At 45.6% G+C, this 24,448-nt stretch overlaps 1 protein-coding gene across 3 annotated transcripts in view; it reads right to left on the reverse strand.

Moving 5' to 3' along the window:
* Scn8a (sodium voltage-gated channel alpha subunit 8) overlaps positions 1–24,162 on the reverse strand; it is a 180,490-nt gene extending 156,328 nt beyond the window's left edge. The window contains exon 1 of one of the 3 annotated variants that reach the window (XM_041646022.1): positions 24,081–24,162. The gene's annotated coding sequence lies outside the window, so the exon portion shown is untranslated. Of the gene's footprint in view, positions 1–22,443; positions 22,462–23,758; positions 23,906–24,080 lie in introns of those variants that run through there. The other 2 variants (XM_041646021.1, XM_041646024.1) reach the window with 2 other exon arrangements.
* Positions 24,163–24,448: the final 286 nt, after the last annotated feature.

The following is a 24,448-nucleotide window of genomic DNA, read 5'->3' on the forward strand; positions in this document are numbered from 1 at the left end:
ACTGAATGCTACTATGCTCTCTTTGAATTGTTTGAATGCTGAGGAAGGAGCAACAGCTGCTAAAAGACTTTTGTTAATAAATGCTGCTGAACTAATCCAAGATAGGTATTTTGAAAATACCTTGACTTTAAAATTGAAGTCAAAAGGTATGTTACTTTGGAGAAGAGATTTTGTTTTTGTTTCCATAGGAAATGAGAAGCTGTGGATTCATTCTGAATTAAGAAAAATCAGGTTCGATCAAGGAAGACCACCTGAGAAATCTCCAGTAGGAACACATGGCCCAGATGTCAGAGTTCTACATCCAGAACAGATTCAAGATGCTGCTTGAGATGATCAAGACTCACAGGATACTACCGTCAGGACTTGATCATAATTCTAAATTTTCTTTAGGTCCCTGTAAGATTATTAGCGCCCCCAACCAACCGGAAGTAGCCTGGAATACTACGCCCACATTCCCCCAAAATGGACTATGATATTTTCCTTTGTTTAAAAAAAAAAAAAGATGCCGGGCGCACGCCTTTAATCCCAGCACTTGGGAGGCAGAGGCAGGCAGATCTCTATGAGTTTTAGGCCAGCCTGGTCTACAAGAGCTAGTTCCAAGACAGGAACCAAAAAAGCTACGGAGAAACCCTGTCTCGAAAATTCAAAAAAAAAAAAAAAAAAAGAAAGAAAGAAAGAAAGAAAGAAAAAAAGAGGGGGAAGTGGTATGGGAGACTTGTCTGCATTCTGTCAATCACGTTTTAAATAAATGCTGATTGGCCAGGCAGGAAGTATAGGTGAGTAAACCAGACAGAAAGTAGAACAGGAGAATGCTGGGAAGGAGGAAGCCCATTTCTCACCAGTCCTGTGCAGACCACTGAAGAAGCAGGTTGTGATCTGTACCACCGAAAAAGGTACCGAGCCATGTGACTAACATAGATAAGAGTAATGGGTTAATATAAGCTACAAGAGCCAATAAGTAGCCTGAGCTAATGGGCCAATCAATTTAATAACTTATGGAGATCTCTGTGTGATTTTCTTTGGGGCTTGCCAGCTGTGGGGAACTGGGCAGGACATAAACCCCAACAGGCCCCTTCATGTTACACATCCCAGGCTCACTCGGGGAGTCTGACCCTGCCACATAGTGCCAAGCCTCAGCTTTTTTCCCATGACCCCTTCAGTCCTGGGGCTTCAATGCAACTGAGGCTGCACATTTACCAATGGCCTCTCACAGTGCCAAACCTTACCTGCTCTCCATGACCCTGCCATGTCTTCAGAACCCCACAAGGGAGACTTTGACACATTATCAAATATGGCAGCAGCACAAGGTCCAGAATTGGCTGACTCTCTCTGGATTGCAGCTCTGAGAAAGCACCTTCTAGAAGACTGCCTCAGCGGTGCTGATCTCTTAATCAGAGCAGAATCTTTAGCCCCTGCGGACTAGTATCAACTGTCCAGAAAAGCAAAGGGTTCACTTCAGTGGTTTAGTTCAGTATAACACATAAATAGTCCCGGTAGAGTGTTCGCTTCCCTTGGGAACTACAAGCCCCACTGTCTGCACTACTCTCAACATTCTTTATCTTCCATTCTCCCATAAGACAGTCTAATTGGGTCAGAGCACTCAGTGGCTTCTCCAGTCCAAAGTTCAAATACTACCACAATCCTCCCAAAAAGACATGGTCAGGTCTGTCACAGCAAAACCCTATGACCTGCTACCAATTTCTGTCTTGGTGAGAGCTTCTATTGCTATGATAAAATACAGTGATCAAAAGCAACTTCGGAGAGAGTAGTTTTATTTCATATTACAGATTGTAGTCATTGTCCAGGGAAATAAGTGCAAAAACTCAAAACAGGTACCCAGAGGCAGGAACCGATGCTGAGGCCATGAAGGAGTGCTGTTGACTGGCTCTGGCACACACCACACCTGAAGCACCTGAAGATCTGTTACAGATTAACCCAGGCAAAGTCCCAACAGACTCCATCCCTTACTGACAAGCTACTGACCCCTGATAGCTGCTGTGGGGGAGGGGAATTATTACTTTTTAAATGTATGGTCACTGGTAGATTCTCCGTATTCCAGTGGATGGCCACACACACACACACACACACACACACACACACACACACACGTTATCAGAGAGGAAAAGACCGAGAAACAGGACACACACACACACACAGTTTGGAGGGGGCCATAATGGGGAAGATTTGGGAAGGGTTGGAGGGGGAAACCAAGGGGTGAACATAATCATGTTTCATTGCATATATGTATGATATCCTCAAGAATAAAGAAAATTTCATATATTAAAAATTAAACGCAGTTGTTTCACATACTATCATATAATTAAGCTCTTTATCAGTGGTTCCAAATGACACTGCTTTGCTTTTCCTCATCCACATCCTTTGGCTTTAAAAAGAAAAAATACTACATGTGAAAGGAAAATGAAATGACAAGGAAACAGAACTTCAGGATAGGAACCTAGAAATGAAAGCTGTCTGTGTGAATAGAGTCTATTTTACTTCTCTTAAGTTCTTAAAAATATGAATGAGGATTCAAAGTATAAAGTCCAACATTATGGGCTATTTCAACAGAAATAGACACAAGGTAAAGACCCTCGAGGAACTAACACATCAGCATTCCATCTAAAGTAGTAAAGTATTAAGTTTAGCCATGCCGGTGACTAGACTCCCTTCCTGGTTGCGTAGAGGGCTGTTGCCTGGGACAGTGATCTGTAAGTTTTTTTCCCTTTAAATAAATACCACCCTATTAATCATAATTCCAAACTGGTGTGGCATTGTTTGTGACTTACGCCTTCACATATTCTTTCCAAGTACATATGGGACAGTCAAGAAAACAGACCCTATTTTGGCTCAAAAGACAAAACTTATTATAAAGCACTGAACTCATATAAAATGTATGATGGAATGAAATTAGACAGTGCAATGGTGGTGCACATCTTTAATCCCAGAACTCTGGGAGGCAGAGGTTGGTGGATCTGTGAGTTTGAGGCCAGCCAGCCAGAGCTGTATAGAGAGATCCTGTCTCAAAAAAAAGAAAGAAAGAAAGACAGAAAGACTGGAAAATAACCCAAATTCCAAACCACACACCTAAATTTAAGGTCACAGAGAAAGTCTCAAGGAAAATAAAAATTCACAAAAGAAGGAGAGGGAGGGGAAGGAGAGGGAAGAGGAAGAAGGAGAGAGGTAGAAGAAGAAATGGAAAGAAGATGGACAGATCAAAATCAACAATATAAGTTTCTTCCAGTTGAGAAAGAGCAAATTTACATATTAGAAATATGAGAATTTTCTATGAAAGAGACATCACTATAGACCTCATAACTATCAACAACGAAGTGTATACACGTAAAATGGCCAACTTAGATTAAGTGAACCACTTCCTTGAAAGCAACAAAATATCCACTCCAAAGACCTAAGTATCTTAGATTGTTATTTAAATCTAATTTGTAATTGAAAACCTTCATTAAAAAAAAGCCTGAAGCTCAGATAGTGTGGTAGTTTGGAAGAGAATGGTCCCCCTTAGGCTCATATATTTGAATGATTTACCACCAGGAGTGGCACTATTTGAAAGGATTAGAAGGATTAGGAGGTGTGGCCATGTTGGAAGAAGTGTGACACTAGGGGTGGTGGTGAAACTGAGGTTTCAAAAGCCCATGCCTAGCCAAAGTGTCTCTCTCTGCCTATGGATCAGGACATAGCTCTTGGCTACTGCTCCAGCCAGCACCTGCCTGCATGCCACCATGCTCCCTGAAGCAATGATAATGGACTAAATCTCTGAAACTGCAAGCAAGCCCCAAATAGATGCTTTCTTTCATAAGAGTTACCATGGTCATGGTGTCTCTTCATAGCAGTACAACAGTGACTAATACAGATGGTTTTACTGGAAAAATCTACCAACTACATTTTTCTTTTTCTGAGTTATTTGTATGTGTGAGATGGGGGACTTAAACACATGTCTATGTGCATGTGTGTGCATGCGTGTACATGGACCTTGGATGGGATGGTAATCTATACTGAATGTCTCCCTCTAACACAATCTACCAAGTTTTTAATATTTTTAAAGCTTTTTTTTTCATTTTGTATGTGTGAATATGTGTGTGGTAGACCCATACATGTATGCACAGACACATGTGTGCACTAGAGGGCAGAAGAGGAAATCACATGTACTGCTCTATCACCTTCTGCCCTATCCCCTTAAGCTAGGGTCTCTGACTGAATCTGGAGCTAGGCTATTGCCAGCAAGGTGCAGCCTCCACCCTTCACAGTGCTGGGGTTGCAGGTGTACATTCCCCAGTCCAGGTATTACAAGGGGGCTGGGGATTTGAACTCAGGTAACACAGCAAGCACTGTTACCTACAGAGCCATCTCCGCAGCTCTTCCACTTTGTTTTTCAAGACAAAGTCTCTGGCTGGAACTAGAACTTGCCACTTTAGCTAAACTGGGCAGCTGACAAGGTCAGCTGTCTCAAGCCAGTTCAGTTACAGTCACACAGTGCACAGAGTCACACCTGCCTTCTGCAGTTACAGTCACACAGTGCACAGACTCACGCCTGCCTTCTGCAGTTACAGTCACACAGTGCACAGAGTCACACCTGCCTTCTGCAGTTACAGTCACACAGTGCACAGTCACACCTGCCTTCTGCAGTTACAGTCACACAGTGCACAGAGTCACACCTGCCTTCTGCAGCTACAGTCACACAGTGCACAGAGTCACACCTGCCTTCTGCAGTTACAGTCACACAGTGCACAGAGTCACACCTGCCTTCTGCAGTTACAGTCACACAGTGCACAGAGTCACACCTGGCTTCTGCAGTTACAGTCACACAGTGCACAGACTCACAACTGCCTTCTGCAGCTACAGTCACACAGTGCACAGAGTCTACACTAGGGCCGGCATCTGAACTCTGTCCTCAGGTTTATTTGGCATGCACTGCCCCTGATGAGTCATATTCTTGCCCTCTACCCAATAGTCAGAGAAGGAATCTGATGGAATATCTCCAAAGGCTAATATTTTCAGCACCAGAACTTGACAAAGATAATTCAAAGAGAAAAAAATATAAAAAGTATAGACTAATTTTCTCAAGTAGATGCAAAATTCAGCAAAATATTTTATTTTATTTTTGTTGTTGTTGAGACAGGGCTTCTCTGTGTAGTCCTGACCATTCTGGAACTTAATATATAGACTAGTCTGGCCTCAGATTCACAGAGATCTGCCTGCCTCTGCCTCCCAAGTGCTGAAATTAAAGGAATGTGCTACCACACACTGCTCAACAAAATCTTAACAAATTGGTACAACAAAATGAGACTAGCACTCTGCAAACAAGTGCCATTCATCCAGGAATACAAAGACTTCAATGTCTGAAAAGCAGTGCAGATCATGTATTAGCAAAGAAAAGAAATACATGGTTGTGTGAATTCACACAGAGAAAAAAGAAAACACTTGACAGAACTGAATATCCATTCTTGACACATTATCAAGAGATGGAAGTTGACCTCATAAGTGCATCTACAGGAGCCAGCGTAATGGTAAAAAACTGGGCACTTTTTTCCTAAGAGCAGAAAGAAGGCCTGCATCCCCATCTTACAAGATGCTTGCAACAAAAGAGAAAAAAAGATATATAAATCCAAATGGAAGAAATTAAACTGTCACTTCTCACAGACTATTCAATTATCAAGAAACTCATACAGCAGTTTCTAGAATCAACGAGTTTGTAAAGCTGTAAGGCACAAGTTCTCCTTTTAAAAAAATCCATTGTTTCCACATTCAAGAAATGAATTAGAAACTGAAACATAAAATAAAAACATTTCTATTAGTTAAAAAATAAACTTGGGGCTGGAGAGATGGCTCAGTGGTTAAGAGCATTGCCTGCTCTTCCAAAGGTCCTGAGTTCAATTCCCGGCAACCACATGGTGGCTCACAACCATCTGTAAAGAGGTCTGGTGCCCTCTTCCGGCCTGCAGACATGCACACAGACAGAATATTGTATACATAATAAATAAATAAATATTTAATTAAAAAAATAAACTTAAAATGTGCACAATCTACATGCTTAAACCACAATAAGTAAAAGCAACTACAGCCAAATCTAAAGGCCCGACTTTAATCCCTGAGCCCCACATGAGAGAGGGAGAGAACTGATTTCCACAAGTTGTCCTCTGTCTTCCACAAATGCACCATGGTGTGCACGCACACGCGTGCACACATTCGCACATGCATACACGTATGTACAAACATGCCAATAAATAAAATATAATAAGAAAAAATTAAGCCAACAAAATTCTAATGTCAAATGGTACCCAAATAAATGAAGAAATATGTCACACAAATTGATGAGAAGCCTGGATACGTTAAACAAATCAATTCTCAAACTGATCTATAGATTTAATACAGTTCGGATCAAAATTCCTGTAGGACTTTTTGTAGATATATACAAGCTAATTCTGATTTCCACAACAATTTTAATACTAGAACAGAGCTGGAAAATTTGTACAACCTGACAAAGTCTTACTGTAAAGTACGGTACCAAGAGCAGCATGTGAACACACACACACACACACACACACACACAGCAACAGGACAGAACAGCCCAGAAAAACCACACAGAGCCAGCTGACTTGAAAAAGGTGCAGAACCAACTCCATAGAGAAAGGGTAATCACCCCACACTGGTGAGCAACTCTGAGAACAATACAGCATAGAAAACCTGCATGGTGCAGACCTCGGTGTAACACTGTAAGACGACCACCATGGGGTAGACAAAAAGGGCTTACAAATGTCATTAAAAATACAATCTATAAAAGAGAAAAATGGGCAAGCTGTACTTGATCAAAAAATTTTAAATTTGCATTATAAATAAGAAAAAGAAATGCTGGCACTAGGAGAACATAGGTCCAAATGATCAAGCTAAGGAAAGACTTTTTTAAGCCATAAAAACAAAACTCACAATAGGAAATCCAATATATTTTTAATGAGCAAAATATCGGAACAGACACTTCAGCACAAATATACAGACAGCAAATGAGCATGTAAAAAGATATTTAATAGCATTAGCCACTGGAGAACTGCAAGCTGAAACCACAATGAAATACCACTGATGCGATATTAAGATGGCAGGGGAGGGGCACAGACCAAGGAACAACGACCAAACCAAGCCTGACAATGTGACCAACGTGGATACAGAGCTCTCGTGGACACACAACGCAGTACACACTGGAAGGCAGCTTAATAGCTTTATCCTTAATGTCTTGGTGGCTTAAGGTACTTGCTATGCAAGCATGAGACAGACCTGCAGCATCCACATAAAAAGCTGGGCACAGCAGCATGCACCTGCGAGCCCAGCACTGCCAGCAGTAACAGGAGGAGCTGGCTGACCAGCCAGTCTAGTCAGTCAGTGAGGGGAGACCATCTCAGGTGGAGCATGATAAAGGACACTTGATGTTGATCCCTGGCCTTCACATGTGCACAAACTGGTGTGTGCACACACATGCACACCCTATATACACTATACAACCCAAAAGACACACATACACTTACTATACTTCCCAACAGTTACCACTGTTTGTTTGCTTTTCAAGACAGGGTTTCTCTGTGTAGCCCTGACTGTCCTGGAACTGGCTCTGCAGACCAGGCTATGCTCTAACTCAGAGATCTGCCTGCTTCTGCCTCCCGAGTCTGCGATAAAGGAGTGTGCCACCACACCCAGGTCAGCAGTCCTAGTCTTAGGATCTACCTCTGAGTCATATGGATTTGGGCTTACACAAAGACCTGTACAGCAGCCATTATTCACAAAAGCCAGAAACATCCCACATTCCAAATGTCCTTCCACGGATGAATAAGCAAACTATTAAATACAATGTTAGATACAATGGAGCAAACAATTCAATTATATACAGTAAAATATTACTCACCAATAATAAAGAACTGATTGGTACAACAAAAATTACCAAGATATTAAACTGAACAAGAGGCCAGGCTCAAGAAGTTAGATGCTATGGTACGAGTCTATCTCTACCACATTTGGGAAAGGTAGGCTTATAGGAATGGAGAACCAAGCAGGGCTTGCAAAAGTTATGGACTGGGGACACTGCCAAAGGACGACAAGAGGGGCTTCTGAGAGTAGCAGAGCCCTTCTCTGCTGATGTGGGATCCCCCCTGTATGCTATGATTACTGCCAGTGGGGAAAGCTAGGCTGAATGCTGGGAGAAAGGAGGTAGAGTCAGAGAGAAGCCAGGGAGCTGCCACTGGAGACAGACGCCCTGATACTTTGCTGGTAGGTCACGACCTCGTGGTAATACACAGATTACTAGAAATGGGTTAAACTAAGATATAAGAGTTAGCCAATAAGAAGCTAGAGCTAATGGGCCAAGCAGCGATTTAAATATTATAGTTTCTGTGTGATCATTTTGGGTCCGAGTTGCCGGGAGGCCAGGAAATGAACGAGTGGCCTTCCTCCAACACTCTGTCCTGACAGTAGTTGCACTTACATAAATCAATACATTTATCAACTCAGAAACAATGTCCTTCTCGTTGCTGCTGTTGAAAAACAAAGTTGAAAACCAAAGCCATGTGGCATAATAATTGAAAACTACGTATTCACTGTCTCTAAGCTAAGTCAGAGGTTTCCCAAACACAAGTCACACTGAATCCATTCCTGAGAAGGTAACCACTTTCTCTGGGGACAAAACCCTACCAGGAAGGATCACGGACTGTAAAGAGTTCCTGTTGTCCTGGGTACACTGTTGGCCTGAAGATTGAACTACAGTGCAAGGATCTAATCCCTCAATTTTGGTCATAAAAACATATTTTCTTGCCCAAAATTTGGACTACCATCCATCATGCCTTGGATTCCACAGATTCACCACTGGTTTTCATAATTATACACCAGAGTCTACAAAAGAATTCCAAACACTCAGGGAAGGCCTACGATGCCACACTCCTCAACAGAAGCACCTACTGGAGCTGCTGCTGGTCTTGAGTCCCGCTGGAAAGTGACACATACCTACGTCACGAGGAGTTTACTTCGTTGATGAAACTTGGAACAGGTCACAACCAAGGGATGAATGAACTGGTCTTACAAATCCCCACACAGGTCTTCCTGCACCACTCTGGGTTTTTCCAACTCACACTTTAACCAGACACCAGGAAGCAGGCTGCCAATGAACGGGAGATAAACCATACACGCAAGCCCTGAAAGCTACAAGGTGGAAGGTAGCCCACCACTTACCAGCAGTACAAAGCACATCAGCCCTCAAGAGTCAGACTAAGTATATTCTGGTTAAGATGGGTACAGGGACCAGTGAGGCCAACCGATAGCAAGGCTTTAGTATCTATTCAGCACACAGGAACAAAAAGGGCTTTGCTTTGCCCTGTAAAGCTTTTGAAGACTTTTTGATGCTAAGGATCTACAAAAACAACCTTTAAATCATACTCTTTGGTCACTGATTAGGGAATCTTCCAGTAGGTAAGTGAAAGCTACATTGCGCTGTTATTACAACAAACAGTGCACGTCACAACCCTCGTCCCCTTTTCCTAGAGACCAGAAAGAAGAAATACTACAAACAAGAGGTCTGGAAGACACCTCCAGCTCAATATTCATTCCTTGAACCAGATCACAGAGATTTATCCAGAAGATTGCCCTCTCCTCCCTGCAGGCAGTTAAGTGGACCTGCCCTGTGCAGCGCATTCCAGAGCATCTTCACAGGGCGCTACTGTTTAGCTGTTGTGGGCTGCATATCCTAACTAGGAGGCAGGCGCAAGCACACCAAGTAAGCATAGTCACTCCTTATGGAAGTGCTGCAAGGATGCTGTGCACCGCTACCCAGAGCACTAAATCCCTCTACATCATGCTCATGAACCTGGCTTGTCCTCCAGGCTTCACAGCCAGCCTCGGGGTGGGGGTGGGGGGGTGGGGGGGGTTACTGTCAACTGTCTGAGCACAAAAAGGTAGGAATCTGCAGGGGGTCAAGTGATTCAAACAATTCAAGTGTCTAAAAGAGAAAGATACTTTAACAAATGAGATTCTTTATTTATTTATTTATTTATTTTGGATTTTTCGAGACAGGGTTTCTCCGTAGCTTTTTGGTTCCTGTCCTGGAACTAGCTCTTGTAGATCAGGCTGGCCTCGAACTCACAGAGATCCGCCTGTCTCTGCCTCCCGAGTGCTGGGATTAAAGGCGGGCACCACCACCACCTGGCGAGATTATTTTTTTAATGAAGCAAATTTCTGGTGTGCTTTTTCTCTAAATGTGTTTTATTATTTTGGTATACACATTCTGATATTCCAAATACTCTTTCCTTTTTTCTTTTCTTATTTGAAGATCACTGCTAACGAGGAGAGGCAAGAGCAAGGTCTAGTTCCCCAGTGCCTGTGCTGCTAATTACACTCGAGTCCAGGTCTGACTCCTGACATCCACAGCTCGAGACCCAACACGTGAATGGAAAGAACCAGCATGAATAAGATCTCTGCCTCTTCCCTCGTTCTTACCTATAAAAAAACTTCCAGTGGCCTTTATTCATGTCTATCTGGAATAGAAGGAAACAATAAAAGAGAGAAAGAAAGAAAGAAAGAAAGAGAAAGAAATCCACCGTTTCAGCAAAGACAAAGCTCTCCATCAGTCGCCAGCCTAAGGAAACGTGCATGACTCTTAGTCCTTATCCTCCAAACAACTACAAAAATAGTTTAAAAGTATTTGAACAGAACAGGGGGCAGAAAGATCGTACGAGCCAGAGACAGAAACTGAAATCTGAACAAACGGCTGCCTAAACTAACCTGAACAATTGACACCACCAGCGGACATGCCAGTGTGGATGGGGGCCCCACTCTCAGATGAAGAGCTGCAGGCAACTGATGACTGCTGGGAGAAGAACCACCAATGATCGGCCCCTAACTGGTTATCCAATACCAAGCACTCAGACCAAAAAACATAGGGGAACATGAAAAGGACTCAACAAGTTATAGATATGCAACAATCATAACTAAAGAGAGGGGAGGGGAGAGAAAGGGGGGGCTGAGGAGATGGCGCAGTGGTGAAGGCCACTAAGTCTGGAGACTAGACACCCATATAGTGGAAGGAGAGAACCATGCCCCTCAAGTGTCCTCGGACTGTCACAAGGGCACCATGGCACATAAACCCCCACATGTACATATACACACATTAAATAAAGTGCAACTTGAAAATTTTAACTAAAGCAATAATGAAAAATGGAGAGGAACTCTAACATAAAGCAGAGCCCTGCCAGAAAAGATCAGACAGTCTTCACCAGGGAGTCTAAGAATTAAACAAGTTCAGAGACAGGTTTTTCCCAAGAGAAAACGAACAAACAAAAAGAACAAAACAAAACAAAAACCCTCAGAAGCTCACAGGGAGAAACCCCTTTAGAAAAGCAATTTAAAAATCAGAAAACAATTCCTACACAAAAACATCCATGTGGGGAGCTGGATAGATGGCTCAGAGGTTAAGAGCATTACCTGCTCTTCCAAAGGTCCTGAGTTCAATTCCCAGCAACCACATGGTGGCTCACAACCACCTGTAATGAGGTCTGGTGCCCTCTTCTGTCCTTCAGGCATACACACAAACAGAATATTATATACATAATAAATAAATATAAAAAAATCCATGTGGCACACATATACAAAGTTCTATTTACTTTCTTTCCTGTCCATCCTGCTCACATAATTACAAGTCTGCGCTTTCACCAACATACAACGAGGCCAACTCAAACAGCCAACCACTTGGCTGTTCACATCTTGCTCTTGCCATCCTGTAAATGCTGCTACATGGCGCATGGCTTTTGTCGTGAGTCACTTGGTACTCCTCTAAATCGCCTGTGCTCATGTTGCCCAACTCACTACTATTTTTGCAGCTGGGGGTTCTATCAGGCCACCTGGACTGCGCACAGCTCCCCAAACACTCTACAGCCTCACCTTCTCAGGTGCACCACAGCAAGCCCAGAGCACACATCTTCCAACAGTCGCTTCTCATCAAACCGCCTTCAAGTTTTCTGAAAATTTGACTTTCTAGACTTCAAGTTTTCTGAAAATTTGACTTTCTAGACTTCAAGTTTTCTGAAAATTTGACTTTCTAGACAGGCCTGGTGGCCCTCATGACACTGAGGCGGAAGGACTGCCATGAGCTTCAGGTGAGCTTGGACTAGATGGTGAGTTTTAGAACAGTGGCTTCAGACTGAGACTGTGTCGGGGCAGGGCGGGGCAGGGTTCAACTTATTAACTAATTGCCAACCACACCACTCAGCTGGTAATTAAACCCTTTCCAATGCAAACCTATTCTTATTTAATATTTTGTTTTCTCCTTATTTAACTAGAGAAGATTCTAGAATGTGAGGGATTGTTCATGCATTTCTCAGCACCTGTTACACTCTCTTCCCTTAGTCATTTCACAACTTTTCAACACCATGACTTCCTCTACACTCACTTTTTTAAAGAAGTCTCTAATGGAAACACTAACTTTTTACATTAAATAACCCAAAACAGTAGAATATAAATTTCATCAATAAAAGGAAAATATAGAAGAAATATGTATATCATAAAGAAAGGACTGATCTAAGATAGTCTAGAATAAATGATCAAATTGTCAAATTATTTAAAGTCCTTCTAAGTGAGCTAGAAAGATGGCTCAGCCATTAAGAACAGCCTGGCTGTTCTTGATGGCTCAGCCATTAAGAACAGCCTGGCTGTTCTTCCAGTAGACTCAGGTTCAATTTCCAGCACCCACATGGCTGCTCACAACAGTCTGTAATTCTAGTAGCAGGGGATCCAATGCCTCCATAGGCACCATGCAAGTCCATGGTACAGAATACATGCACACAGAACTCCCATACATACAAAACAATTTTTTTTAAAAAAAAATAGCCTTTCTAAAAGATGATAGAAATGTAAGACTTTAAGACAATCCTGAAGCCATTTTTGAATCCTCTCAGCCTCTGTGCCATAGTGCTTCCCCTCCTCCCCTGGGAACCAAGGACCTAACAGCTATACTAGCACGTACTCAGTCAATTACCCATATACATATGCTTTGGTTCAGTCCCCTGGGAAACAGGGTCAAAATGACCTCTTACCTCATCTGATCTGGCAACAGCTCTCCAGTCAATTATTGGTAATAGTCCTTTCAAATAAGCCAATCAGAATAGTCAAAGAATAACCCCCCCTTGCTTCTGTGGCCCCTTTAAAAGTAGACTGTACCCGCTATTCGGGGTCCCTCGGCTTCCCGAATGCTGGGGGACCCTGTCATGACAGAATTAATAAAATCCTCATGCTTTTGCATCGGCTGTGGTGTGTGAGATGGTCTCTGGGGGCGACTCCTTCTTGGTGTTTGGACGCTAGAGTCCAACATTTGGTTCCCTGACTGGGAAATGAGTCACTCCCAGACACACTCTAAACCCAGTTGGAGGTATAAAGAAACGAGCTCATTTTTATGTTTGTCTGTTTGTGTATTGTGTTTCTGTTTCTGTGTAATTGTGAATCAGTAACTTGAGAATTGTACCTGCACAGGGCTAGTATTTGAAGGGGACCAGGCAGTGGGACAGACGTGTCTGGGAACACTCCCTGGCCCAGCTGTGGAGGACGCTTCACTGGCAATTTGTGAAACTAGGAGCGACCAGGTCATCTTAGTTTCTAGGGAGTGTGGCCCTTATCGCCCACTCCCTTCCAGGTTCGTAGCAGTTTGTTGCCGGCTTCTGATTTTGAGTCTATGTCTGTCTTTTTGTTCTTGTGTATTTTCAGTTCTACACCAGAGTGGTGGTGAGAGCACCAGCTTCTGGTTTTCAGTTTATGTCTGTCTCTTTGTATTTTTTGTTTTTGTATGTCGGTTTGTCTTTGTTAAAACCCACCTGCAGGAATTCAGAACCTGGCACCGGCCCCCTAGCCATCATCAGTTTCCCTGATTCCTAAAGCAGCCCCATTGCTGGAAGAGGTGATGGCGGCCCCTCCCCAAGCCCTTTGTCTTCTCTCTTTCCTGTACAGGAGCAAAAGAAACCCATAATCCAGGCACCTCTGGTTCTTCCTGATATCCAGCCGAGCATGACAGACTTCTCCCTCCTCCTCCTCCCCCGGAGGAAGCACTTCGTTCCTGAGGAGGCCCACTGGTCGGGCCCTAGCCCTGACAACCCTTCCTTTTCTTGGGACCCTCAGGCCGTGACTGGGCTTATAGAATCTGTTCTGGTTATTCATCAGCCCACTTGGGATGATTGCCAACAGCTCTTACAGGTGCTCCTAACCACAGAGGAAAAAAGAATGTCCCAGGAGCTGACAGCAGGCCAACCCAATCACCGGACGAGATAGAGGATGGGACTTCAATACTCCAGCTGGTAGGGAGCAGCTCCGTCTTTATTGCCAGAGTCCAGTTGTCGGGTCTAAAAAAAAGGAGGGGGGGTGCAAAGCACCCCACTAATTTGCCAATTTGGCTAAGGTAAGAGCAATAGTACAAAGGTCTGATAGTAAAGACTAAGGATAAAGACCCTTACCAAATTAGCCTTTGGAATCTGGCACTAGAGACTGGGTACAGCTCCTTTCCCTAGCCCTGTTCTGTGTACGAAACACCCCGTCTCAGCTTGGACTAACCCCCTATGAGATCCAATATGGGGGACCCCCCTCTTAGTTTCCTAAGGCCCCTTATGACCCATTTGTTCACAAACCCCATCTGCAGGCGCGGTTGAAGGCTCTCCAGATCTCCGAGCCCAGGCATAGAGACCCCTGGCCACCCTGATACCTGAAAATCTCGCATTCGTTCCAGAATTGACACCTGGGGTATATCCGGAGGGTCTTGAGAAAAGCTGCAGCACCCCACAGCCAGAACAGCAGCTGCCCGCTCATACCTGCAATCCATGCCTCCTCAAGCCCTTGCTTTGATACCCCTGCCCTCACCCCTGATTTCTGTCAACTAGTGGCAGAGCTAGCCTCCTGGGATATCCGAGCTACATATCCCCCACAGCTACCCCTGGAGGCTGGCAAAAGATTTTCCCCTGGAGGAAATATTTGGACACAGGGGTTCAGACATCTCCCCCACTTGTCTCCCAGGGGCGAGAAGTGGGACTGTCTCCATGGGTGTCGGGAAGGACTTGGGGCATAACCAAGTACTATCTGACCAGAGCCTGCTGCTGCGGCTGGACTAGACCCTCCCTAAAGGGGCCCTAGCTATCCCTGCTGCTGCCCGCTGGACTAAGCTACTCTCCCTGCTTTTCTTCTGGCACCTCCCAACACCAGCCTGGGAACCCGGAAATCTCACACCTGTTCCAGGTTGGCGATTCTGTGTACGTTCGGAGACACCGGTCCCAGAACCTTAAACCTTGCTGAAAGGGACCCTACACCTACTGCCCTCAAAATGGACGGTATTGCAGCCTAGATACATGCGTCTCACGTCAAGCCTGCACCTTCACAGGACGACCCAGGACCATCCAAATAAAAGCTTCAACGTACCCAAAATCCTCTCAAGGAGGCCTGACTCTGCCAGGCTTGCTGATCTTTGCCCTGATGTTTAATCTGGACCCTGACTAACTTTGAGAGTGAGCAAGCCTTAAGGCTAGCCACTGAAGTTCATCCCCTGAATACCTGGTTCCCCCAGCTAACTTTTGACCTATTTGTTTTAGCAAAAGCCTCTTGGGAGGATACTGAGCAAACCCATGAAAACTTTTATCTTGTATACAAATATTCTGAATGATATATTTGTCCGGGGGAAAAGCAAACTCTGCAGTATGGGGGGGGGGCTAAAATATTTTATTGTACTGCCTGGGGATGTAAAACCAATGTCAGTGTCTCCTGGTTGAGGGTTAACAAAAAGGACTTAGTCTCTTTCACACAATCTTGTTGGCTATGCTTGTCAGCAGGACCTCCCTATTACAAGGAAACAACACTAGTTTGTTAATTTCTGAGTACAGATCCAATTGGTCCTCCAAATTTACTAATATCTCAAGATTGAGATATTTGACCAAATAAGAGGAGGGAATGTAAGACTTTAAGACAATCCTGAAGCCATTTTTGAATCCTCTCAGCCTCTGTGCCATAGTGCTTCCCCTCCTCCCCTGGGAACCAAGGACCTAACAGCTACACTAGCACGTACTCAGTTCCTGAACAATTACCCATATACGTAAGTTTTGGTTCGGTCCCCTGGGAAACGGGGTCAAAATGACCTCTTACCTCATCTGATCTGGCAACAGCTCTCCAGTCAATTATTGGTAATAGTCCTTTCAAATAAGCCAATCAGAATAGTCAAAGAATAACCCCCCTTGCTTCTGTGGCCCCTTTAAAAGTAGACTGTACCCGCTATTCGGGGTCCCTCGGCTTCCCGAATGCTGGGGGACTCTGTCATGACAGAATTAATAAAATCCTCATGCTTTTGCATCAGCCGGGGTGTGTGAGATGGTCTCTGGGGGCGACTCCTTCTCGGTGTTTGGACGCTAGAGTCCAAAAGAAATAGTTGGGGGGACAGAAGGGGCTACTGTGTGTATGTGTACAACTAGTACCCATGGCTGTACTTATGGAATGCATACTGGATGGCTAGAAGACAGTAAAAGACAACTCGACTTTCATATTTTTGAACCCTCTGCCTCTAGCAACTATTCAAACAAGGAAATCCAAAAGGTGGGTGTTTAAAGTAGAATGGAAGAGAGAACACCAAGAATGTCTTTGTGGGAAAGTTGTTGGAATATTGACTGAAAATGAGGGGTTACAATGCTACCCTACCCCAGCAGGGAGTGGTGGCACACGCCTTTAATCCCACCTCTTCAGAGGCAGAAGCAGTGAACTTCTGGGTTTGAGGCCAGCCTGGTCTACAGAGGAAGTTCCAGGACAGCCAGAGCTGTTACACAGAGAAAAATAAAATAAAATAAAAATAAAATAAATTTAAAAAGTTGTCCTGTCTTCCATAAAGCAAGAAAATGCTCTCCAGTTTTCCTAACGTGGAAATCAGGTAAAGAAAACATGTGCCATAAAGTTAAGATCAAACGTAAACAAAACTAACAAGAATTCCACCTTCCTCAGGTTCTGTGCTGTGTCCGGAGCAGGACCCACAGGAGTCTTCGGGAGAGTATGCCCCTTGTCACAGGTGTGAACCTTTCTCTTACTACCGCCTTGTCCGCTGTACCTCCCACCCTTTAAGGAATAATCCTAACACTTTCCTCCCCAGCCCAACGCCAATCTTTAAAGCATGCCTACTATACTCAAGGTATTTTCCCCAAAAAAAAACAATGGTTCACACCTCTACACCAAGTCTTAGGAAATCCAGTCGAGAATTCTGTAGCCAATGAGGTGCTCTGATCTCTGAGAAAGTTCTGCTAGGCTCATTTCCAACCTGCTTAATATTCCTCTGCAGTTTAATAAAAATGTATTAATTTGTTTTCATTTAAAATTGTTTTAATTCAGCTTATTGCCAAGGCAGGAAGACAGTAGTGGCTGTGGCAGCAGAGCTCACAACACTATCCTTAATTAAAGAACTGAAGAAGCTAGCCATTCAGCAGACAGCCGCATCCACTCGAGCCGCGGCTCCGCAGAAGACAACTGGTATTTCACCCGTTTGCATGGACTCTAAGCTTCTGGAGGCCAGTATTCCACCATCTTTACAACTGAAACAGGGAGAAATAATACATGAAAGGGACTGTTTTTTCACAGATGGAGCAGTCCTGATCTCTGCCTTACTCCCCAAGTTCACTCTGATGGAAATGCTAATAATCAGTTAAGAATCAACATGGAGGAAAACAAGTAACTGTAATTCAGAACTTTTCTGTCTGTCTGCAATGCCTGGGACTTCAGAACAGTACCGACCAAGAGGGCAAGGAAGGAGCCGGTTAACAGGACGTTTGTGGGATTCCATGTTCTTCATTCCTAGACACCTGGACAAGCCCCAGTGACACAGGAAGCCTCTCCTTACCACCATAAGGCTATAAAGATGCTCCAAACCTCTCCACATAACGTGTCAGTCACACGTACATGCACGCGCACGCACACACATGACCCCAAATTAACTGCCAGGCCCAGCAGAGCTTCAGTCTCAAACTAAGAGCATCTCTTAGACCAGCAGTTCTCAACCTTCCTAACGCTGCGACCCTTTAATACAGTTCTCATTTTGTGGTGACCCCCAACCATTAAATTATTTCATTGCTACTTCATAACTGTAATTTTGCCACTGTTATGAATTCTAATGTAAATATAACAAACAGGATATCTAATGTGCAACCCCCAAAGGGTTGAGATCCACAGTTTGAGAACCACTGCCTTAGCCCCTCAGGTTACCAGTTTTCCTCATTGTAATACATCTCTATGCCCGAGTAAAATCTTGGCCATTATCCCCTTCCTCCTGTGCCCTCCTAGCCTAATGGCTTCCAAGAACTGCCCATGCTCTAGATTTCACCCTTCCAGCACCGGTTCCCAGTGTGCTCTGCTCTCTAAATCCTGCACCAGCTTCAACCTTACATGGGCAAGGACGCTCCAGGAGTCAAACTTCCCTACTGTCCTCGTTATTATACAGGTTGGCAGTGTGAGCGCATTTCCGGGTCACCACAGAAGGGTAGGGCAAGTACAGAACGAAGAGGTGCTACTTCAACCACTTCTTGACACTTCAGGTCATTTTTCCTCATTCTTCCTCTTCCAAAATGCTCCTTCAGAGGTCCTTCTGCCTTCCTTCTGCCTATCTCAGAATCTTTCACTGTGCCCACTCACTAAGATATGTTTAGCTACCTAGGATAATGATAATTTCTTAAAATAAACCAAAACTGTTCATTTTACTTGGTTCTATGAACATCAGAATGTAACACCATTTAATGGGAAAAAAAGAAATCTTTACGTGTGGATCAACTAGCCTCAGCAGCAGTTTGCACATGACCTCTTACGTGGTCCTCATTCCTTCTGGGCACACTGTCTCCTAAACTGCAACAAAACAATAGCCTGCCTTACCTAGCTCTAAAAACCACCAGAAAGAAGGATACTTTGAATTTTGGTAAACAGAGTAATAGTGACCAAAGATCCTAAGATGATAGCCATTCAGACACAGCCATTCCAAGCTCACATACAAAGAAAACTAAAATAAAGACAGAACCCCTTTCAAACTCTACCACACTGACAAGACCGAGCTTATATGAGAACAATGGTGCCTCAACTTCTAGGCCTAGTTCGTCTTTAGATCTGATGCTAAAACACTCTTTTGTGGACAGGAGCCACCATAGCTTAGTTCAGGAGGGAACAAGAGAAGCATTACTTTGGCAATGCAATCGTGGTGTGGTTTGTTTTTCCTCCTTTGAGACCAAGACTGTCCATTCAGGTTAAGCCACTTACAAGCCCCACCTCCTAAACCAGATTAAATTCAGGAGCTGTCTGCTTTTCTGGCCACTGAAACTTAATACAGTACATACAACTAAATCCGACACACATATAAATACCCTCTAGCCTGCTAAACCTCGGAAACAGATTTTATTCAATCCCCACAAACATTGCAATGTAGACATTACTATTCCTATTTTTATAGATAAGGGCAATTGAAACCCAGAGAAATTAGATAGCTTGCCCAAGGTTAAAGGGCAAGTAATTAGCCAAGTCAGGATTTGAACTTAGTTTTGTCTGACTCCATGGCCCATAGACCTCTTGTCTTTTCTTCCCTGTGTAAGAAAAGTAACTATAGCCAGGTGGTGATGGCGCAAGCCCTAAATCCCAGCACTCAGGAGGCAGAGGCAGGTGGATCTCTGTGAGTTCAAGGCCAGCCTGGACTACAGAGCGAGTTCCAGGACAGGCTCCAAAGCTACAGAGAAACTGTCTCAAAAGCGTGTGCGCGCGCGCGCACACACACACACACACACACACACACACACAGGAAATGAAAAGTAACTATGGCAAATGGTTGGGTCATTTTTCCTCAATCCATGACATACCATTTAATCCTAGCTGTGTTTCTATAACTTCACAAAGAGACAGTAAAAATTTCAGAGGCCTACCCCCTTTTCCTTTCTTTTCCTATATTTATTTTCTACCCTTTTACAAGGGTTTTTTTAGGTTTTAAAAAAAATCACTGAGCTCAACCTAACACTCACACAACATTTCCCCAATCAATAAGCCCACAGGCTCGTGTCCTGTTTCTTCCTCTTTGCTCTTCACAGGCACAGTTTGAGTATGGCATCATTTCTGAATTGGTGCCATTTAGCAACTGTATCCATGTCCAACACAGCGCCTTACATCTGAGACTCACTGGGTGACACTAGTCATCAAGCCACAATGAGAAACATTGTCTTTATTTGTCTAGTTAACTTGCTACATTTTAGCCAAGAGACTTTAAAAGAAGGGTTTACTATGTGAGTGAATTTGCCCACATTAAAGACCGTTTTCTGAAAAATGTTTTAAAGGATTAAGGGGGAAAGTAAACAGAAATACAACAACTTAATGTCTGAGTCCCTGAGTCTGATAGAGCATGAGTTTAAGGACCTGGAAGACAGTTTGAAAGCAAGCATGACTCGTGTAACTTCTGCAAGTGCACCTTGAAATTGAAAAAGTGCACTCAAACATGGTCATCGGTTTTGCTGAGCACATAAAAGTCAGGAGGACTTTCTTCCAGCTGTTTCTGCAGCCAGTGTTGTGATATTGTTATAACCGTGGTAACTGCCTCCACACTGGATAGGCTGTTAACACTTTCTCTACAGGATGGGTTTTCTGCCCATCTCAGGACAGCCTTCCGGGGTTAAACAATCATTAAGTAAAGCAAGTGCTGCCCAGAACTTCTTACATAACCCAGCACATGAACGACAGCTTTCTTTCCATTCACAGAACCCTCTTCTTACTTTAGGCAGCCATGTTTCTTTGCATTCTTTCCAAATACATAGAGCGTCTTATCAGTTCTCTACAAAATGTTGTCTGTTTTCTTGGTAGCGAGCACGTGAAAGACATTTGCCTCTTACATAGTTCCAATATATGTACTTCAATGTTACACATGCTAACTTTCAAGAGAGATTAAAGTATTTTAACCACAGTGGACGAACTAGTTTCATCCATGTTGGTAGTGAGTAGTCAAAATATTCAAAGCATAGTTTTCTTATAAGAAGGGTTCCCGAGTGAAACAGAAGGCTGAACACACTGGATTCCATGCCTGCCCTTCTTACGCTATGATTTTTAAACACTTTTTAGACTAGCATACCCTAGTGACACAATGGATCACAAGCTAGCCTGCTGAGTCCCTCTCCCAGCTCACTGTTCCGACCAACCTAGCAAAGATGCCCTTCACATTCAGCTTAACTTGGTTTGCTATCTAATTACTACTGGCGAAGACCAAATTACTGCAATATTAACAGTTTCTTGCTATTTGAAATGACAAAAAATGTGCTGAAATCATACAGTCAGCAGAATGTACCTATGGCTCTGTTGCAGTCTATAAAGCATTGCCTCCTTGAGGGGCAAACCAAAATGAGGACTTATGTGGGAGTAACAAAAATGTGATAACTAGACCTTCAACCTCAAGTACAACCCAGCTGCGCATGCCCAGGCAGATCACAGCCACAGGAAAGCCTGCTGCTCTAACATCAAACCCAGTCCCTTCCAGTCTGTGACTCCAGCCACAAAGGCCTGGGAGCTGTCCGTTCAGCACCACAGCAGGTCCCCTCTAGTACAAGAATAAAGCAAAAGAAAATGCAAGCCCAAGCCCGAGAGGGGGTTGGAGGAACTGCTGAGGGTCCGCCTTCAAGGAGGCAACTATAAGGCTGTTCGTTTTTAAATATATTATATCCCAAGCTATTATCCTTTTTTAATTTAAAAGAAAATATTCCAATTATTTGTAAGAAAGTTGACAAAACCTCAGATGAAAACCAAAAGCATATAAAGTCAGCCTCCCAAACTGACCCCAAGAAACCAGTAACTAAGTGGCCTGCATCATCACGAATTGCTTTACAAAACCCACCACAACCCAGTAAGAAACATCACATCCACACACATCAGATGTTCTAAGAACACAGAACACGCTTGCAGCCCTCTCCAGAGAGCTTCCATTTCTAGGACAGACAGAATGCTCACAGAACACCAAAACGTCACTACCCCCACACACAGCAATCAAATCCTCTTTCAGGGAGAACCCAAGGCCTGATGGGTCATGAGTTCCAAAGGAAAATGCTGCAGTATTTCGAGAGCTAGGTTACTGACAATACGCTAAAAGCTGTCAGCATTTTAAGTCTGAATCCCCAGTCCTGCCATCCTGGTACTTGGTAGTAATGCCGTCCAGCCATTTGCATTACACATCAAAAAACAATTTTTTTGAGGAAAGAAAAAAAGGCTCCCTCCCCCATATCTCCTAATGCACACGGAGAAAAGGGAAGAGAGCCTGTGAGACGGTGAAAAATCTACTACACCCGAAATCTGCTTGGGAAGCTAAAAGATCCCCCAGTCGTAGCACACAAACCCCTCTCCAAAGAATCTTTAGGTTTAAACTCGAGAAAACAGTTAGAAAAAGCATTCCCCCTTTGCCCTAAAGGCCCTTACCCACACTTCCTGCTTCTGATTGCTGCCCTTCTGGGTGCCCACTGTGCACTAAAAGCAGTTCCCCCTGTGTGGCAGAGCTTCCAGCGTGATTATTTCTCCCTGCCCCTGAGTTTGGCCAGATGCAATGTAAAGTTTCTTCTATGCCCCTCCACCCCACCAGATGACATTGATTATGAACACCGATGCGAATCTTGGAACCTCCAGTTATAAAATGTATTCCCCCGTGCTTAAAAAACTGCAGTGTGAGTGAGGGAGAGGGCATAGGGTGGAGTAGCTGGAAGGAACGCACAGTTTGGAGAATTCCTATTTATCAGGCTGAAAAATGATTCCCACGCCATCCGAACTCGAAGCTAAGGACGCTGAAGGGGTCTGACAGCCCCCAGTACCGCCCGGAAAGTTAACTGCCAAGTCTCCACCGGTGGTTGCTGCGGGCAATGGAGAGCAGGGAGCGGAGCTCTCGGGAGAAATGCAGAGGGTTTGCGGTCCCCAGGGTACCAAGAGTGAAGTAGAGAGGAAGGGTCCAAGCTGTGGAGCTGGGCAAACAGTTCTGTATCCCAACGCTAACGAGAAGCCCGGGGTGCTGCTGCCCGTGGTAAGGTGGGGGAGGGAAGGGAGCAAGGAGAGGAGCAAGCTCTGCAAAGGGTGGCGTAGGGGTGGGGGTGGGGGAAGGGGATATTCTGAAAGTGATGTACTCTGATGCAGGAATCCTAGCCTGCCAAGGAAGGTCGCAGGGGGCTCCCACACAGCCCCTGAGCACCCTGATGAGAGGGTCACTGACACAGTCGAGTAAAGGAGTAAAGGACAGAAGGTGTCCCGACTGCCCCACGAACCCCGGAGTCCCCCGGCTTCTGCAGTTGGTAGCAATGTGGAGCCGAACGAGGGAGGATTCAGTTAGGACTGGGGGAGGGGGCAGAGCTGAGGGACTGCAGAGCAGCCCGAGACCCCCGGTCCGGCTGGCACTGCGAGCTGGGTGCCGGCTGCACCGTTGAGGGGGCCCGGGGTAAGCCCGTGTCCCCGGCGCGACCCGGAGCCCTGGAGGTTAGGGTGTCCAAGGGTGGGAGCTGGTGGTCCCCCATGCTCCTCGGGAATCCCGGCAAACACCGTAGACTTCTAAAACACCCGTCCAAAACACGAAGGGCAAAACCCCGCTCCACGGCCACGCGAACCCCCGTGAGCCCCGTGGCCCGCGAACCGCGCCGCGCGCTCTGCGGCAAAGCCCCGGGCTGAGAGGGGCGAGCCCGCTCCAGGGTCCCGGGGCGAGAGAGGAGCCCAGGCCGAGGAGCGGCGCCGGGCCAGAGGCTCCGGGGCGACTTACAGCGGCGGCGGCGGCTTCGGGCGAGGCGGCGGCGGCCCTAGCGCGGGGCCCGGGAGGCGCGGCCGGACTGCAGAGGCGCCGAGGCTGCGGCGGGCGGGACTGCGGTGGGCGCCATCTTGGAGCGCTCCCCGCGCCCGCCCCCCGCGCCGCGCGAGCCCTTGCATAATTGATGACTCGCGCCGCGCGCGCCCCCGCCGCCGCGCGCCCCCGCCGCCGGGCCCCCGCGCGACCCTCTGCGCGCGCCCCCCGCCCGCGGCCCCCGCGCCCGCTCGCTCGCCCTCCCGCCCGCGCCCTCCCGCCCGCCCGACCCGCGGCCACCTACCCTGCCGGGCGCGCCCGCCCGCCTGCCCTCTCGCTACCGGCTCGCCGGCCTGCGTCCCCGCGCTCCGGACGGCATGCGCGCGGGAGCCCGGCCGGCAGGGGGCGCCGCGCCCGAGCGCCTGCCAGCGTCCCCGGGCCCGCCCCCGCGACGCCCCCACCGGCCCCGCCAGTACCGGCGTCGACTCCGGTGCTCTGCGGCCCTGGTCAATGACAAGTCTCTCCTTGCTCCGGGACACACTCGGTCATCGTGCCACAGCAGCTGAAAGTTTCTGGCTGAACGACTTGATCTTTGGTCAACTGATAGTTGTTAACACAGCAAGCAAAAGGCAGCCGGTGTTATAGAGGGCCCTGTTCTGAGTGGCAGAGACG

The sequence above is a fragment of the Microtus oregoni genome, unplaced genomic scaffold, assembly GCF_018167655.1.
Source record: "Microtus oregoni isolate MIOR12 unplaced genomic scaffold, Mior012 000118F_ref0000498, whole genome shotgun sequence".
In the NCBI taxonomy this organism is placed as follows: domain Eukaryota; kingdom Metazoa; phylum Chordata; class Mammalia; order Rodentia; family Cricetidae; genus Microtus; species Microtus oregoni.